This window comes from Rhagoletis pomonella, unplaced genomic scaffold (assembly GCF_013731165.1).
Source record: "Rhagoletis pomonella isolate Grant_MI unplaced genomic scaffold, Rhpom_1.0 Rhpom_scaffold_00007, whole genome shotgun sequence".
Classification (NCBI taxonomy): domain Eukaryota; kingdom Metazoa; phylum Arthropoda; class Insecta; order Diptera; family Tephritidae; genus Rhagoletis; species Rhagoletis pomonella.
Genome location: NW_023458561.1, coordinates 27,556,084 through 27,573,959, shown reverse-complemented (window position 1 = coordinate 27,573,959; position 17,876 = coordinate 27,556,084). Strand labels below are relative to the sequence as shown.

Sequence of the window (17,876 nt, the reverse complement as noted above, 5' to 3'; positions counted from 1 at the left end):
GAATGATGAATTTTCAAAATTTGGAGAAGAAAAATTTGGACGCTTAACTGAGATTTTTGGATCATGAAAACTTTTTTCTCGACAACACGGATTGATCTAGCAAACCTGAGTATGAGGCATTGTTCGTATGGCTAACAGCTATCAAACCTGATATATGCGTATTCTAAGGTTGTTGTTAAGTTCATTTTTGTTCCATAGTGTTATAATAAATTTATTTTCTTAAAATCTGCTGTGGTCACTATTCTTTTTGAATTGAGTCTTCCTCTTTAAAGGTTTAAAAAACTAGCTGTACTTAAGTTTAAATTCTTAAATTTTATTTAACTAACGATTTATTTACTCTCTTTTCAGGTATGTAATTTCTACTTTAAGATTTATGGAGGATAATTCAATATGGTGAGTCTATTTTTCTCCCGCTGAATATCTTTTGAAGTATGTAAACACATATACACGTGTGTCATAAAACAGTAATACAGATACAAAGAAAATATTCATTTCAAATAGTAAAAGCATGTCGTATCAAATGAAATCTTCTTAAATATTTTCCCATTGTACATTAGGGTGGCCCAAACAGAGTAACGTCAGAATTGTAATGTTCTCACTCCCCAGGATTGTTCTATATCGAAAAAAAGTATACTACTATTTGTTTTTTTTTTTGAAATCAAAAAATATTTAGAGGTCGCTCAAAACGCTCAAAGTTTTCCATGTACATATTTTTATATGGGAAGAAAAAACAACTTTTTGTAGAAATGGTGTAGTATTCTTGAAAATCAATATTTTTGATCAAAAAGCTCTGGTTTTCTTGAGGAGATTTTCAATAATAATACCCAAATGTTTATTTCAAAATTTTTTAATACAAACGATTTTTTATTGGTCACTCCATTGCATTTTTCGGGGTTTTTGGCGGACCTATAAATTATAGTTGCGATAAAAAAAATGGTTGAATAAACAGTCGAGTATTATTGTTGGGAATCTCTTGCAAAGCACAAGAGCTTTTCGTTCGAAAAATATTGATTGTTAAGAATTCTATACCATTTGTACGAAAAGTGATTTTTTCTCCATATCAGAATACATGGAAAATTTTGAGCGCCTTGAGCGACCTCTAAATATTTTTTGATTTCAAAATAAGAAAATAGGGGTATACTTTTTTCGATATAGAACAATCCTAGGGAGTGAGAGCATTAAAATTCCGACCTGACTTTTTCACATGCACTTTTGGACCACCCTATTCTATATACACCTTGCGTTTATCTCAACATCGTCATCGTCATCTCGCCATCGTTATCGTTATAGTCGTTCGCAACTGTGGCGCCGCCATTGACAACTCAGCCAATAACACTTATATATAAAATGTTATGCTCCAATAAATGCACCGTTATAGACACAGTCATCAGTTATGCGACGTTGAAACTTAAAACCATCGATATAAAATATCGCTAAAAAAAATAGAGAAGGAAGCGTGGGGGCTAAAAGCGATGCAATAATGGTGGTTGTTAAATCAAAGTTAAAATGCCGCCACGCTATGTATATTTGATTAAGGGAAAAGTTCAATAAGATTTATAGCAAATACAGATTTTATGTAGGCGTGTGTACTTGTACGAGGGCGCTTGTATACTAAATATGTACATAAAGAGAGTTCGATACTGCAGCAGTCATAAATGCTAGATAACATAAAAATATGCACTTCTGCTTGAAAGATATTGAAAAAAAGTTTGCTCTGAAAAAGGAAAACCAAGAATTATGCGTAGATCGGTTTTATTAGAGAGGGTAAATGTTTTAAACACGGGGTATTACCTTCAAGCGCAAAAACTGTCGAAAACTTTTTTCTGCAAAACAACAAAGTTATTTAAGAGGTAACTTAGTATAAATATTTTCGACACACATGTGTTTATTAAACTACAAATTAATTAGAGCATCCAATTAGAGGCGCCACATCTGCAACCGCAGACAAATATCGATTTCAAATAGGGCCACACAAAGCGATTTTCACATAAAAATACACACATATATATGTATGTACGTATATGTAGCAAACCAGCATTGATACTAGGCAACATCTCTATTATAAGATATATCATATTTATCATATATGTATGTATGTATGGTAATTAATCAGAAACACTTAGGCTTTAACCGTTGTTCTCAATCCAAATGCGCAATACCTGCAAAGCTAAGCAAGTAAGTGCAATTAACCCTTAACAACCCAGTAACCTTTTGTAACGTATCTGGCCAGTAGTGTCCCGTGGACACACTTTAATAAATCTAAGGCATTTTTTGTAGAAACCAAAGGCTTTGTGATTGCAAAAAATATGGTGGTATAATATGGTACTTCAACATAATCGCTTTGAGCTTGTTGATAGATTAGATAAAATGGTTTTCGAAAAAATTAGTACTTTGGGTTTTATATGCAAACGAACTTAAAAATGTGTCCGCGAGACACTTGTGCGTTGTTAAGGGTTAATTTCATATCTAACCTGAATACAGATGCATGCGCTTGTTTCGAACAATACAAGTAAAATTGCTGCGTTGCTATATTGTTGTATGGCATTTCATCCTAATCGATGATTAATGATTACCTAGATGCAATTTATGGCTATATCACCTTTGCGGTTATTGGAGTCAAATAAGGTGAATAGTTGTTTGTTCATATACATATCGTCGTTTAAAGTACAAAATCGCGTATCGTCATTCTGCAAAACCGCGTAACTGACTTTGGCTGCCAAAAAATGGATTTGCTCACACAAGCTCTTGGCTCAATCCTTATCCATTCGTCCTGAAATATACTATCCAGAAATGCGATTGCTTTATAAAAAAGAGAACCATTTTGAAATATGAGTGTTTGTACGCTCTAGAAAATAATTTCTACAACTTCACATACGCGGTTTTGCATTTTGTTGATACGCGGTTTTGCATTTTGCTGATACGCGGTTTTTCACTTTAAACGACGATATGTACATATCGCACGGCTAATAACATACATAATTATTTCAAAATTTCAAATTTTTTGTGGGAAAACGCAATCTAATTTTGATCAATTCATTCAGTTAGTATTCCACAAGGCAGATGCAAAGACCCATATTATCTCAGCCATTTTTGGGAAGTTTACTTATCTATTGTCCTCGGGCAGACAAAGGCCGACATCATCGCCATCCAAGAAATGCGATGGGCGGGGCAAGTCAAGGTAAGCGTGGAGCCTTGCCACATCTACTACAGTTGCCACGTAAAGGAGCGCAAATTCGGTGTTGGCTTTTGGTGGGAGAGAGACTCCGTCGCCGAGTACTGTCGTTCACCCCGGTGGACTTGCGTCTAGCCACAATCCGAATCAAAGCTAGATTCTTCAACATCTCGCACCCGACTAGATATCAAAACCGTGCTCGGCGATCTTTGGCGCCACTGTCGGAAAATTCCGCCGCGACGACGAAGCGACCGATAACGAGTTCGCCGGACCCGAAACATAAATAACGTAGTATTAGGTTCCAGCATTAAAAGATCCACCAAGCTAAATGGATGTCTCCAGATCGAATAACGAGAAACCAGATCGACCATGTTTTGATAGACGGAATGCATGCTTCCAGGGTTTTCGACGTACGTATACTCGCAATAATGCAAGAAGGAAAGCTTAACGTCGAATTGATGCAATCACAACAGACCGCTTATTTATTCGCTACTCTACTCCTACACCTGCTCTCTGAGAGCACTCTTCAACAAACCAACATAATTATCTCAATAATTTAGATATAGAAATTGATTATTTTTTTTTATCACAACTTTCATTCAATGCTGGTTCTTGTATAAAATTAGTTATAAAGCGCAAAACGACACACAAACGAAAGAAGAATTGATAGGCCCAATTCCATCCAGCTTTAAACATCTTTAAATTACGAAATTAATGCTTCAGGCAAATATTTATAAAAGCTTGTTGCGCAAACATATTGTTGCTGAAAATATTTTATAAGATGGTCTACTACAAAAGCACACATATACACATTCATACATAGATACATATGTATATGTTTCCATTAACTAAATTATAAAAGCCTACTGAGCTGATTTTCGACTTCAAAAAAATTAAAAAAGGCTACAGTTTGCAAAAGAAAAATAAAATTACCAACTCCAAATCCATCAAACAGTGATTGATTGACAGTTTAAAAATCAGATTTTCTCTACAGCTTCCTATCACATAAGCGGCGTGCCATTCACAAGCGGAAAGTAAGCAGACTAATGTGTGCACATGAATTTATGTACATATCCATACATATGTACATACATATATTCTTTCGTAATATGGATAAAAGACAGACTGATGTAGCAGAATTTATATCTAGATTAATGATTACAAAAAAGTACTTATCTTTTTCCACGCCCAAAACTTTTAAGTAGCTCAAACGGAAGATGTGATGTGCAGCAGACGAACGACATCCTTCCCTGACGGGTTAATGCTGGCAATTTTAACAAAAAGAAAATAATTGAAAATTGGAAGTGAATTACGAGTCTAAAGAATAGTGAGAAGAGAAGTTACCAAAACAAAAAAAAAAAAAAAAAAAAAAAAAAAATAAAAAAAAAAATGCTTTCTTAATTATCTTTCAATCAAAAAAAAATTGAAAAAAATCACAATACGTATACGCAATATTTAAGTATAGTATTTTGGGGTACACTCTAGAATTATTGGAGTTATGATTTTTTTTTTTACACCGAAAATGAATAAAATTAGTACATTACGAATTTACAAATTTTATAAATTTTTTTAGAATTTTCTTGAGTATGCAGTTTTGTAGCCCATTAAATTTTAATATAATAAAGTGCAAGTTTAAGCTACTGCAAAACTGCAAAAAATTTGTAAATTCGTAATGTACTCATTTTACTCAACTCCGGTTTAAAAAAAATTCATACCTCAAGTTATTGTAGAGTGCACCCTATAATACTATACTTAAGTATTGCGCGATTCTCAGAGCTACCTTTGTGATTTTTTTAAATTTTGTTTGTGAGATGGCATATTTTCAAAAACTATTTTTTTTATAAAAAAATTTTTTATGTGAGAAATTTTTCACGAAAAAAATTTAAAAAATATTTTTTTCATAGAGAATTTGGATCTGTGTATGTGTGATTTTTTCCAAATTTTTCCCTCACCCCGTTCTCCAGATATTTGGAAAACTATTAAATCGATTTGGTTTTGTTTGTTTTTAAAAATATATTAATGAAGCTCAAATTTCATATTTATTTATTATTTATGTTTATCCATCAACCCTAAAAATTTGAAACAAATCAAACACATGAATTGTGAACTCCGTCCATTTTGGTATGGAACGCCCCATATGCATACATATGTAAATAGGCATTTCGATGATTTTCCACTGATGCGTAATTGACTTTTTTTCTAATAATTTTTGATGGATTTTAAGTAACATCTTGATAAAGTACTTTTAAGAGGTATGAAAAATATGTCTAACATCTTGCCGCCAATTACTTTAGAGTTAAAAAAAAAACAAATTCGGCAATAATTACGCAACTGGCAGTTAAAATATTCGGATTATCGTCTTTTCAACCTTTTTTTATTTTTCGTTTCGGCAGGTAACAATTCTACTCAACCGGCTGCGCATGCGCGGCTATTTAGAGCCAAGTACCTATTCGTTTCTTCCTTCGAAAGCCCGAAATTGAGGCAAGCATTTGAAAAAACATTAACGCTTGAGCTATTTAAGACTTGTCTTTGTTGCTGGTACCCCTTTGTGGATAGGTATTTGGTTTTATGATTTACAGTGGTATCTGTCTGGAGTGAACACCCGATGCTACGAACACCTCGAAAGAGTGACCATGAAAATTTTTCTATTGAGTACTCTATAGAGTGAACAATTTTGAGTCTTTGTAGAGTGAACAAAATTTAAAACCAATTCATTCCAAACTCAAAACTGTAACGAAAACTTAATAACAAAAACGATAATCCCTTCGCAAGGCCGATCCCGTAAATCCCCGTATAAGGGGTTCTCAACTCGGAGATTCGGCAACTAGTGAAGTGGGAAGACCATCTGAAGACTTGTAACTTTGCCTCTGATGTGAGCACACTTTGGTCAACCGTGAGGTCACTGTCCAATCCGACGAAGCATGACGACAAAGTTGAAATATTTTTTGGCGACCACGCTTCGTCCGACCCGGAGCGATGCGCGAGCTATTTTAGCCGACAGTTCATACTGCATCTTCCGGCGGACAAAGCCAAACGTAGAGTGACCAGAAGGCTGCACAAACTGCCAACACCAAGTGGGGAGAGTGGTTCCACTGCTTAAACCAGGGAAACCGTCCAACAAAGGAGAGTCTTCTCGCCCGATAGCTCTCCTTTCCCCGTTTGCGAAGACACTAGAGACCTTCTACTCCCGCACTACACAAATTACTCAATCCCAGCGAAGCATCAACATGGGTTCCATAAAGTGCACAGCACAACAACAACACTTGACGCCATAAACAGCCAGATAACTCGTGGCCTTAACTGAAACTCCCCATGTGAGAGAACTATTGAAGTAACGCTACCAGAAGACAAACGGTCGGCGGCGAATTACCTGAGTGGTCGAAACTCGTCAGTGATCTTTAGAGACAAATCGAGCCAACCTTGGAAAATAAAACAGGGAGTTCAACAGAGTGGTGTTCTTTCCCACTACTGTTCAACTTTTACATTTCTAAGCTCCTTCAACCACCAGAGGTAGTCTCGATTGTCTCTTATGCTGACGATTGCTCAATAATGGTTATCTCGCCGAGCTTTCTCGCTTCGTCACTGCACGGAGCCTAACCCTCTCCCCTATAAAATCCTCAGCAACGCTTTTGGACGAAGGAGGTCAGACTGCAACTGGGTATTCTCGTCGATGACGAACCAATTCCGACGTTGAATAACCCGAAGGTCCTCAGAGTAACCTTCGAAGGGCGCATACAACCGCAATTGTCAATAAAGTACAAAGCCCCAACAAAGTCCTCAAGTCGCTAGCCGGCAAACAAAGAAACGTTGTTAGCAACGTTCAAGGCAATAGGCCGGCCGGTTATCAACTATGCAGCGCCTGTGTGGTTACCGGGGACTAGTAGGACGCAGTGGCTAAGCTGCAGACCTGCCAAAACACTGCACTCAGAAAGCGACAGGATTCCTTCTGATGTTGCCGCAACATCACCTGCGCGACGAGGCACATATGCTCCCGATTAAGGAGCATAATACAATGCTCTGCAAGCAATTCCTAGTAGGGTGTTATCATGGTAGCACCCAAAAAGACATCTGATTGCGGAAGAACCCTCGCCACGGCACGTCAGAAGGCATCTATATGAACTGACGGACGAAGTCCGGGGTTCATAAAACTATCTCTGAACCCAACAACTTACCGACAGGCCTTGAACGAAATTCAAAGAGAGCCAGTCCCGAGTTATATAGACTATCGACCTGTGAATGCCGTTCTGGGCACGCAACCACCTGACGTGGACGACACAGAGCTTCGTCTGCCTCGGGAGAATCGGACCACATAGCCCAACTTCGATCGGGCTACTGCAGGAGGTTGAACTCATACCTGAACAGAATAAATGCAGATGGGCCAAATGAATTCCCGTCATTCGGAGAGACGCTCCATGACACGCAGCATCTCTTCGCATGCCCACTGAACCCCACCCGGATAATATGTCTGGCCTTATGGGCAGACCCCATCGAGGCTTCACGCTTCCTGGGCCTACCGCTATAGCGTTTACGATAACGATACAGCAACAACAGGAAACATGTGTTGGCATTAACTGTGTGAAAAGACGACACTTCAGAGTTCTTAAAAATTTTACTTTAAAAGACGCACTGCGCAATAAAATTTATTGTAAAGAACAAAAAACTCAATCTGGATATAGTGAACAATCTGTTTTCTATGAACTGGTCTTGCATTAATTAGTTCACTCGACCCAGATAGCACTGTACTTCCTTTTTCTACTGGTACATACATAAGTTCCGAGTTATTGGTGGATTTATGGTCAAGCATGGTCAATTCAATTACTGTATGTAAGCTATAAATATAAGCCCAAAAATGGGTAAAATATTGACTAGTTAAATGTCACTTTAATGGAAACTTTTTAATTGATAAAATAATACAAAATTGTATAAAAATAATCTGATGAGTATTTTATTTTGCGTTGATTCATAATTACCAGTATTAAAAATCGCCGCATTAAAAGAAATTAAAGAAAACCATAAAACTCTACCTTCTTAAAAATTTACTTCGCTTTCACATAAATTCCCCTATTCAGTCATCAATTTTCTTTAATTTTTTCTATCAACTTCCAGAACACTCAATTCTGTAAACATCCAATTCACAAACCTAATTGCAAATCGCATTAACTCAGTTGCTCTTAGTCAATAGTTGAGAATAAAAAGGTCTTTAAGCCAGTTTCTCAAGCTCATTACGGACAACGTCGTTATCGTCTGGGTATGCTCGTAGTCATTTACAGCTGCAGCAGCTACCGCATCATTACTAAATGTCATCGAACAATGCCAAGACTTTTAAGCCAATAAGATAAAATGGTTTATAGCCAAAATGGGCGCTTACATACATAAATACCAACGAGAATATTCGTATAAAAATAAATTTACTCAACATAAAATGCACATAAGTGAATTGAGACCTCGTCATGGCATACATACATACATATGTAGTTTGTATCCATATAGACTCATATCCAGTGAAAGGACACTTTCCCACCACACATTAGTATATGCATGCATGACTCGGTATCTATGTTTGTATGTGTAGATATTTACTAATTGAAAGTGAAGCTAAAATAGTTTAGGAAAATACACTGCGGATTTTGGTTGAAGTAGATGCTTGTAAGCTATAAAATGGAAATATTTTAAATGCAATATAACTGTTGTTTAGCGAAATGATGTCCAGTCATGTATTCAGCTTCCAAATTAAGTGCAATAATGGCTGAGCTCTAATAAATTGTAAATACTTAGCCAGATTCACATTAATAAAAAAAATAATTCTACCCATACAAACCTAATCTCAAAAACGTCTTAAATATTAACAGTGAGATCGTACGACATTTTCTTTCTTTTTTTTTAGTGGAACCAATTTTTTTTGAATGCTTGAATTGTATGTATATATAGAAAAGAAATTTCTTAGCTGGTTCTCAGTCAGGTTGGCGACTTGGTCGGTCGCAGAGCATCATTTAAACTTTAAATGGATTAAGTCAAAAAGACACCTTTAGTGTTGTGGGGGCCCAACGAATCTGAATTTGCAATTTATTTGTACCAAAAACGGGCGATAGGGTGGGCTTTGGTGCAAAAACATGGAAGGAAGGTTGCCAGAGAAGAACTTCGTTTGGAGCTAAAACGGTCGAAAAAAAAGAGCTAAATAATACCAATGGTTGCTAAAATGAACAGCTACATATTTTTGCTAAGGTTGAGTATTTATTGACGTAAAGTTGTTTTTACATTTTCGGCAGTTTTAATAAAACAACGAATTTTATAAGTTTAAGTGCTGAAAAAATCGTTTAAAACCAACAAAAAGGTGCACATATTTCGAATTCGTTGCTATGGCACTTATTACTTACAGTGAACTAAAAATACTTTTCAAACTGTTAAAGTCCGTAATTTCAGATATTTGAATTGAATAATTTTTTCGCAAAATTTTTCTGGAAAGTCTTCTTTCCAGCTCTCCTTAAAGGAAAAATTAGTAGGGTCAAACAAAATCAGCGCTATCATAAAAAGGATTTTCTTTTAATTAATTTTTGAATTCTTTAACCTAGATCCAAGAGTTTATGGTGTATACACTGCATCTCGAAATTTCCATTTTATCAACGCTTAAGTTTTGGCTTATATAAACCAAATACAACTAAAACTTTCTGGAGCTAAAAAAGTGCTACATAAATTTGAAAAGAGCTTAAAAAAAAGAGCTAGGAGCTAAAACCCGATTTTCGGAGCTAAATAGAAAAATAAAGAGCTAAATCTAGCTCCAAAAGTACCAAAATGGCAACACTGAATACGAAGGAAAAGTGAAAACAATGTTTCTGAACAATGTTGCTACACAATGTTGATTAAAAACGTTGCGAGACAATGTTTCTTCACGTCTTTTGGACCAAAACGGTATTCAACCTGTTGTTGTCCACCCATGGAAGCCGATTCGAAAGACGTTTTCACCGTGGTATTATCATTCATGCGCATGATATGTTCAAGCCAGCATAGTCGGTGTATTTGTATACTTTTTACTAAGTCTACGCCATTATAAAGCACGTACAGTTCGTCATTCCATCCTATTCGGCATCCGTCGATTCACGAATAGGTAAATATGTCATGCGTAGAGTAGTTTTATCGAAAGTCCCCAAAGGAGTACCATATAGTAAAAGAACAAGTATGATGGGAGATTTGTAATGCTAGATCCTAGATAGAAAAAGTTCTGCCCTACTTTGGAATTTTTTATAATTGACAACAGTGATATGTGTCCCAAGACGCGAAGACCCATTCTCTGTTGCGAAGAGGTAATTGGTCTGGTTTTCGTTCAAATTTTGGCATGACGTCATATAGGCAGCTTCAGTTTTTGACGGCCTTCAGCCTTTCACACAGTATCGTCGAGAGGACAAAAAACGTAATGTTAAGAAGGCTTATTCCGCGGCTATTGGCGCAAACATCAGCAAAGCCCTTTCGTGATTTGATCATTATACCTACCATTGTTTTTAAGCTGCAATATTGAATGCATATATGTACTCTGGGCTGGGCTTATAAGCATCAAACACCTCGCCTACTTTGCAATCCATAATTTTTTAGAAGTGTATATTGTAGACGTCTGCTGCCCGATTACCACTACCTTATTCGCACTCACGAATTCCTGAGACTCTCGGATGCTTGTCGGGACTGTAGCTTTTCAGGCGTTGAACTTTCATCGCACTGCCACATTTACATTTTTTATAGTACAGTAGCAGAAGCGGACCCTGGGTACTTGCGAAAAAGGTGGAGTGCACGTCAAGAACGCTCGGAGGGTTTGTTGGGTCTGACCCATCGAAATTAACTCGGTATTTCAGTCATTGATTGGGGTATACCCTAATGGCTTTGTGGATGTTCCATGTCGCAGCGCAGTGGATAAGAATCTCTACGTTGTCGGAGGTGTTGTCATGATGGCGGAATTTTCCGACAGTAGGACCAAATATGACTTCTAATTGTATCATCGTTCACTGATGGGGATGGATTTGAAGCTGGTTAAGATTTCAAACCTCGCTGTTGTTGAAAATAATCTCCAAATTTAAGTACTCGTAATTGGTTAATTGTACGTTTGGCCGACATTTGGGTTCAGCCTCCATAACACAGAAACTGCAAAACTTTCGAAAATGCAATCACCACTTTTTTAATCAAAATTTACTATTTTTTACCAAGTACAACACATTACCTCTTCCCACACCTCAGCCGTGTACAACACATAAATTCTAATGTAAATATTTTAAACTCAGCAGGCGCTAAAATGTGCTATACAATATTGTTGTTGCATGCTGCGGGCACCAAAAGAACAACGAAAGAAGGAAGCAGTGGAGATGTGCTAGGCGAAAGCAGCATAAAAACGGATGCAGCAGGAAAATTGAAAGAAAAATAGTCGGTGCTGTGTGTGCCTGTATAGCTCCATTGGTGGTTGCTTGGTTGGTTGGTTGATAGTACATAGTTGATGATGATGGCTAGGTGACAGCTGTAAGGAACAAAGCAACAACTTACTAACTCTGGCATGCAGGCAGGCAGCCAGGCAGACAACTCAACACTTAAGCGCCAAAAGGCGAGAAGCGAACAACGGTATCATGCTTTTTGATGGCACCAGGACAACGGCCCGAATGCATAAAAGTCTGTGTGTGTGTGTGTGTGTGTGTGTGTGTTTACACGGTGTTTGTGTACTCTTTGAGTTTGGCTGCTGTGCAGCAGTTAAATCGACATGTAAAATCCCAAAAGCAAATAACTTTTGAAAGGTACAAGCAGAGCAAACAGTGGCAAAGCTTTGCTTTGATTACGCCAACACATGCACGTATCTATATATGCATTTAAATATGTATGGATATTGTGTATTAGGGTGTGCCAATGAAATTAAAGGTTTATTAAAAACTATTTAGAGGGCATTCAAAGCGCTCAAAGTTTCTCATGTATTTTATGTGAAAAAAATAATTTTTTCGTAGAAATGATATGCATAAAATTCTTGTCTCTCACCACGAGACTCCGACAAATAATACCGAATTGTTTATTTAACCATTTTTTAATATTTACTATTTTTATGGCACCCCCAAAAGCACCAAAAATGCAAAAAAAATCGTTAATATTAAAATTGGTTAAATAAACAATTGGATCCTATTCTCTGAGAACTTCTGAAGAAAAGTGGAGTTTGCAGATTGAAAAATATAAAATTTTTAGAAGTCTATAACATTATGTATTTACTATGAAAAATTTAAGTTTCCCCAAATAAAAAGCATGAGAAATTTTAAGCGTTTGAGCTACCTTTAAATATTTTTTGATAAAAAAAACAGATGTATATTTTTGCGTTATAGAACAATTCTAGAGTGTGAAGCCATTAAAATTCCGACTTCAGGTTTTTTCAACATACATTTATGAAACACCCTAATGTTTACTTATACAACGTATGTACCCAGGTATGTATATGTTTAACTACACTGAGCTCTGTAGTGTGAAAACTGAGTGACTAGCGACGAAAGCTACAAGCCAAGCTGGGCTGCCAAAGGCTTTTCCTCCGGTCTGCTTAGCTATAAGTATATGTATAGTATAGTGTTTATAGATGTATGCATCTGTGTTAATGTTATATGCTGGACATAATAATATCGAACATGATGCTGCGCGGGTGTCGATAATGCTCGCACACACATACCCACTTGCCAACATACATATCTATTTACTATATTGTATGTGTATGTACAAGTAGATATTTGCAGTAAAGCACATATTTGCTTTGGCTTGGTAACTAAAGAAGAAAATTGCAGTTGACTGAAGTTTGGCCAAATGCTTTGGCCATTTATAAAATATACTATTAGTATCTATAGAGCAAATTGTGTGTGTGTGTGTGTGAATGTTAGTCTACATGCATATGTATGTGTGTGTATGCTCGATGTTGCAAACAAAAAGAGCCGCCAACTGAGCCACCAAGCTAACAGCTGTGCCAAAAGGCAAAGTGTAAACTAGATAAAATGGATTTCAAAGCAGCTTGGCTTGGCAATGTCTGTCTACTAACCATGCAATATTGATGAAGGTGTATAGATACATATGTACATACATTCACACATATATGTATATGCTGTCTTCATACATTCTAATAACAGATTGTGGGATACGAGCTTATTTGCATAGTTGTCTGTTCATGCAAGTGATTTTGCTTTTGTCTGTATTGTGCAAGATGAGATTAAAATTACTAACGTGCTTTTACTAAATTGATCTTCAAGCACACACACACACACACACACACATCTACACATGAACTAAAATATCCGTACGATATAAGCTTTATTAATAAATTTCAATGCTGAGTAGTTGACTGAAAATAGTAGCAGAGTGGAGCTAGGCATGCTGAAAATACCATTTACATTGTATATGTAGCTTGTCTGGCTGACAGGCAACAAAAGATCAAAAAGCACACACATGTGCATAGAATACGTGCGCGTTTGCATGCATTACATTAGGGTGGTAAAAAGAAAAAAAATTGAATGTTAAGTTCTCACTCGCTAGGATTTTTCTTAATGCAAAAATAAATATCCGTATTTTTTGTCTTATAACAAAAAACTAAAAAATATTCTGCACGCTTCACTGCGCCTTAAAAGTATTTTTGTGTTGTTTGATGATTGTAATATTTCATTTATTTTAGCCATTTAATTGAATTAAAATTTTCAAACAGTAATATAGACCTCCCATATAATTATTCTTTGATATGTATAATGTACAGACATCGGCCTGTTACAATTTTATGTTATGAAAAGATTATATTTAGAACTGTCTGAAAGACCATGAAGTTTTTCAACAAAAAAATACGGGTATTCTTTTTTCCATTTAAAAAAAGTTCTAGGTGACGAACTTAACCTTTTAAACTCCCCCCCGCATGTATTTTCGGACCACCTTAATAACCATACCTACACATTTAGTAATATGAAAAAGCGTATGCATATGTATGCGTTTAAAGGTGCTGTGCAGACAGCAAAAGGCAAACGGAGGCGTTGAGCGTTGAAGCCACAGCTATAATTGCCGTTATTTAACTACATGGAAACAAACATTTGTATACATTTAAAATAGCAATTTGAACAAAGGTAGAATTCAGTGAAATATGATTTTTTCATATCAATAATTAGTGAGCTATATGTGTGCTTTTTTCTTTGTGTTTCTACTAGATACTTATGTATGTATGAAATAATTTTGTAGGATACATACATATATGACTATTACAAAAACTCCTTATTGCTAGTTTTCCTTAAGGATATATTCCATAAATTAGTTTGAAAAACTTCGATTTCAAAAGTGCATATGAAAATGAAGTATCTTTACTTTTTTTAGTTTTATATTTGCTTTTTAGAAAAACCGAAAAACTCAAATTAATATTTTTCAAATTGAAAAAGTGCGCTACTCACTTGATCTTCGGCTTCCGAGTTTCTAAGCGATATCTCTAGCTGCTACGTTGACAATTTCTTAGCTAGAGGACGGACATACCATTGAGTCCTTGTGTTTTTGGCAGTATTTTCCAATATTGATTGTCTGTGGTGCAGAAAAAGACATAGGTCACATGGTTTAAGGATATACAATAAACCTTTATGTTATATAAGAACTAAAAACCTAGGATTCTACTACAACAAAAAGCATAAAAAAAAATCTCTTAACATCGTCCAAAACTCAGGAAAATTCAATAAATTTGCGTACAATTATATTTTAGTATAACAAAGTGCCAGTTTGAAGTTAATAAAAAATCGTGTTGATCTTTGGGAATTTCTTTGCAGGTAGTTTCTGCCAAAAAGCAAAAAAAAAATATCGAACATACTTTGTACTTCACTAATTTTAACCGGGAAACAATTATCAAGGTAAATATTTAAAGAGTTCTAAATTTTTTACCGGGACCGGCAAATAGCTCTTTAATCCAAGATAATCGTGTTGAAAACGGGATGGTTGGTAACCGTGAATTCCAATGCGTTTGAGTGCACATCTGTACAGCTGTCTTAAGGAAACTAATCTAAAAACAATCAGAGCAACCAACCCAGTAAAATTTATTGATTGAATATCTATTCATATTGTCTCCCTCTGGACTTGTATTTCATCTTTCGATTGCGCATCGTATTTGTGGATAAAGACTAAGACAATTGAAATAAAAATTATATTACTCATTTGATTTCAAATACTTATATGTGTATGTACCAACATATTTCTCTATGCAACTACATATAATATGGGCCAGCATGGCAAACCTGTTGGCAATTGAATTGCTGTGACAGACGTTGAGTGAAAACTGTCACTTTGACATTTGTTATGTGTGAAATTGTAGCGCGTGCATACATATGTAGGTGAACATAAAAAAATATAAAAGACATATATCTGAGGTAAAAAATGAGATTTGTTTTTGTGCTAGTATTTTGAACCATTATTTTACACATACATACATATGCATGTACATACAAACATATCTGCAAAAAAAAATGTACGTTTTTTTTCAAGTCAATCTGTCAAAGAAACAAATCAAATTTAAGCAATGCTAACAGCCTGACACGCAATTGTTTTAACTGCCAGTTGTTAGAATTTTAATGTTGAATGTGTTAGTGGGTTTTTATTTAGAGGATGTATTCATTTTTTATTCTTAACACGAATCAAATTTATTTTGGCGTAAGCTGTCAATTGCAGAATTTTTAACGAATTTGCAAAATTATATATTCAATTATCTATATCGCATTATTTTTTGTAGAGTAACATGAAATTTGTGCATATGTGTGTATTTTACATTAAAGCTCCATATCCAGTAAAAGTGTGGATTTTTACCTTAAGTCTGTTATTGTATGGCCGGATTTTAATTTTTCCATCTCCGGCTCCGTATTCTCCATTTACTTAAATTTTTTCTGTCAGTACGGGACTGATAAACTTATTCAAAATCTCCGACATTTCTCTATCTCTGAATTGTGAAAGTCTCAGCATGTATCGGAGGCGCCCCACCCCCTTTTAATGAGTATGGAATTGATATGTATGTCCAAAGCAAGTTCCCGTGCTCACTCACAAATACTTACAGAGATGCTTATGCCGTATGCAATGTTCAATAAATTTGTTTAGGGGTGGGGCCACCACGCCCAACTGATATATGTATGTATAGAAATTATTTTCAGCCTATTACCGTTCCTGGGAAGCCTACAGTAAGTGTGCCGAATTCTGTTCTTATCGGTGGAGCTGTTTAGGACGCAACTGCGAGCATACATACATACATACATACAGTGACTCAAGCAAATGACCACTTGTTCATTTTCTTCAAATATTCGTAATGTTTTTCGATACAAATTTCTTTTTGTTATTTTTATATAAAACCAAAATCATGTAATCACAGTTTTAAACTTTATATGTACAAAATTTAGGAAAATTCAACAAATTTTTATCAAAATTTAAACTTTTTATTCTGAGTTTTTAGAACATTTTTGGGTATGCAGTTATAATTTTAATCTGATGAAGTGCAAGTTTCAAATGGCTAAAAAATCGAGTTGACTTTTGAGAACTACATACCTAAAAATTTTGTAGAAATTCAGAATAAAAAGTTGAAATTTAAAAATACCTACAAAAATGGAGTTTTTTATAAATAAATTTAATTTTTTTAAATAATTTTTCAAAAACATTACCTCAGATCATAGACGAGCTAAGCTTAAAGGTCTGCATCCATTTTTTTTTTTATTTCTATCAAAGGAATTAAAATAACGAGATTTTTTGCGGAATTTTGAAAAGGGTCCGGTTCACAGAGGCGTAACTATACCAGCTGAGGCCTGTGGCAAATTCTTGGGAGATCGAATTATTTTTTGACGATTTCTTCCTGCATCGATTATTTTTACTTCGATTCGAGTCGATGTAAAAATCGATTTTTTTATTTCGATCTGGCATCTCTAGTACATACTCGTGTACATTTATTATAGCCACACAAGTTAACAACATTGCGTTAGCCAAGTAATAGCACACCGGCGACTCTCGACCGGCGGTTTCCGGTGCATTGGCCACTTCTGCATGCTAGTTTACTTTTCCACAAATGTGTTTTATTGAGTTCACTTACGAGCAGAGCGATTAAATGAACTAAATATAATGTTTGTTAATTACGAATGACGCTGGCAATTTGATAGCATATCTTTGAACTCAAATAAATGCAATGCAAAGTTTAATAAGTTTAAGCGTTCACTGTTTTTCAAAAAAGCTAGAATCGGTTATTTATTAAGTCGTTCATAAAAGTTTTTTTTTTGCCCGCAATATTGAAGTGGTCTGATACATGCAATAATTGACTGCGCGATTGCAAGTGAGCGCACAGGTGAAAAAATGCAAAAAATTTTGAATTTTACTATTTACATGCAAATGACTGTTGGAAATATTTAAATATATTTGCGGTATTAAGTGCGAAGTCAATATTTGTATGTTTTATGTAAATATGGGACTGCATTCGAATATTTTATATTTTTTCTCGGACACTTTTACAATTTTTCGGCACTCAAAAAAAAAAATTGCTGTTCAAATATCAATCACTTTTAAGCAGCGATTGAAAATGATTAAATGAAATACATATGCATATTTGTATCTATTTTTTGCACTTTCTATATTACTAAAAAATTTTATATTTTTTTTGTTGTAGTCTAAGGAAAAAAGATCTGAACTTTTCCCCACCCTAGCTACATATTAAACTTAATATCAACCCACTGCAAAGGGGTGT

The 17,876-nt window shown here is 35.4% G+C and overlaps 1 long non-coding RNA gene across 1 annotated transcript in view; it reads left to right on the top strand.

The window, feature by feature from the left end:
* The first annotated feature begins 346 nt into the window (after positions 1 to 346).
* The window catches only part of LOC118743679, a 135,703-nt gene continuing 118,173 nt past the window's right edge, over positions 347 to 17,876 (top strand). Inside the window, exon 1 of the long non-coding RNA XR_004993488.1 lies at positions 347 to 393. This is a non-coding gene — a long non-coding RNA (uncharacterized LOC118743679). The remainder of the gene's footprint in view (positions 394 to 17,876) is intronic.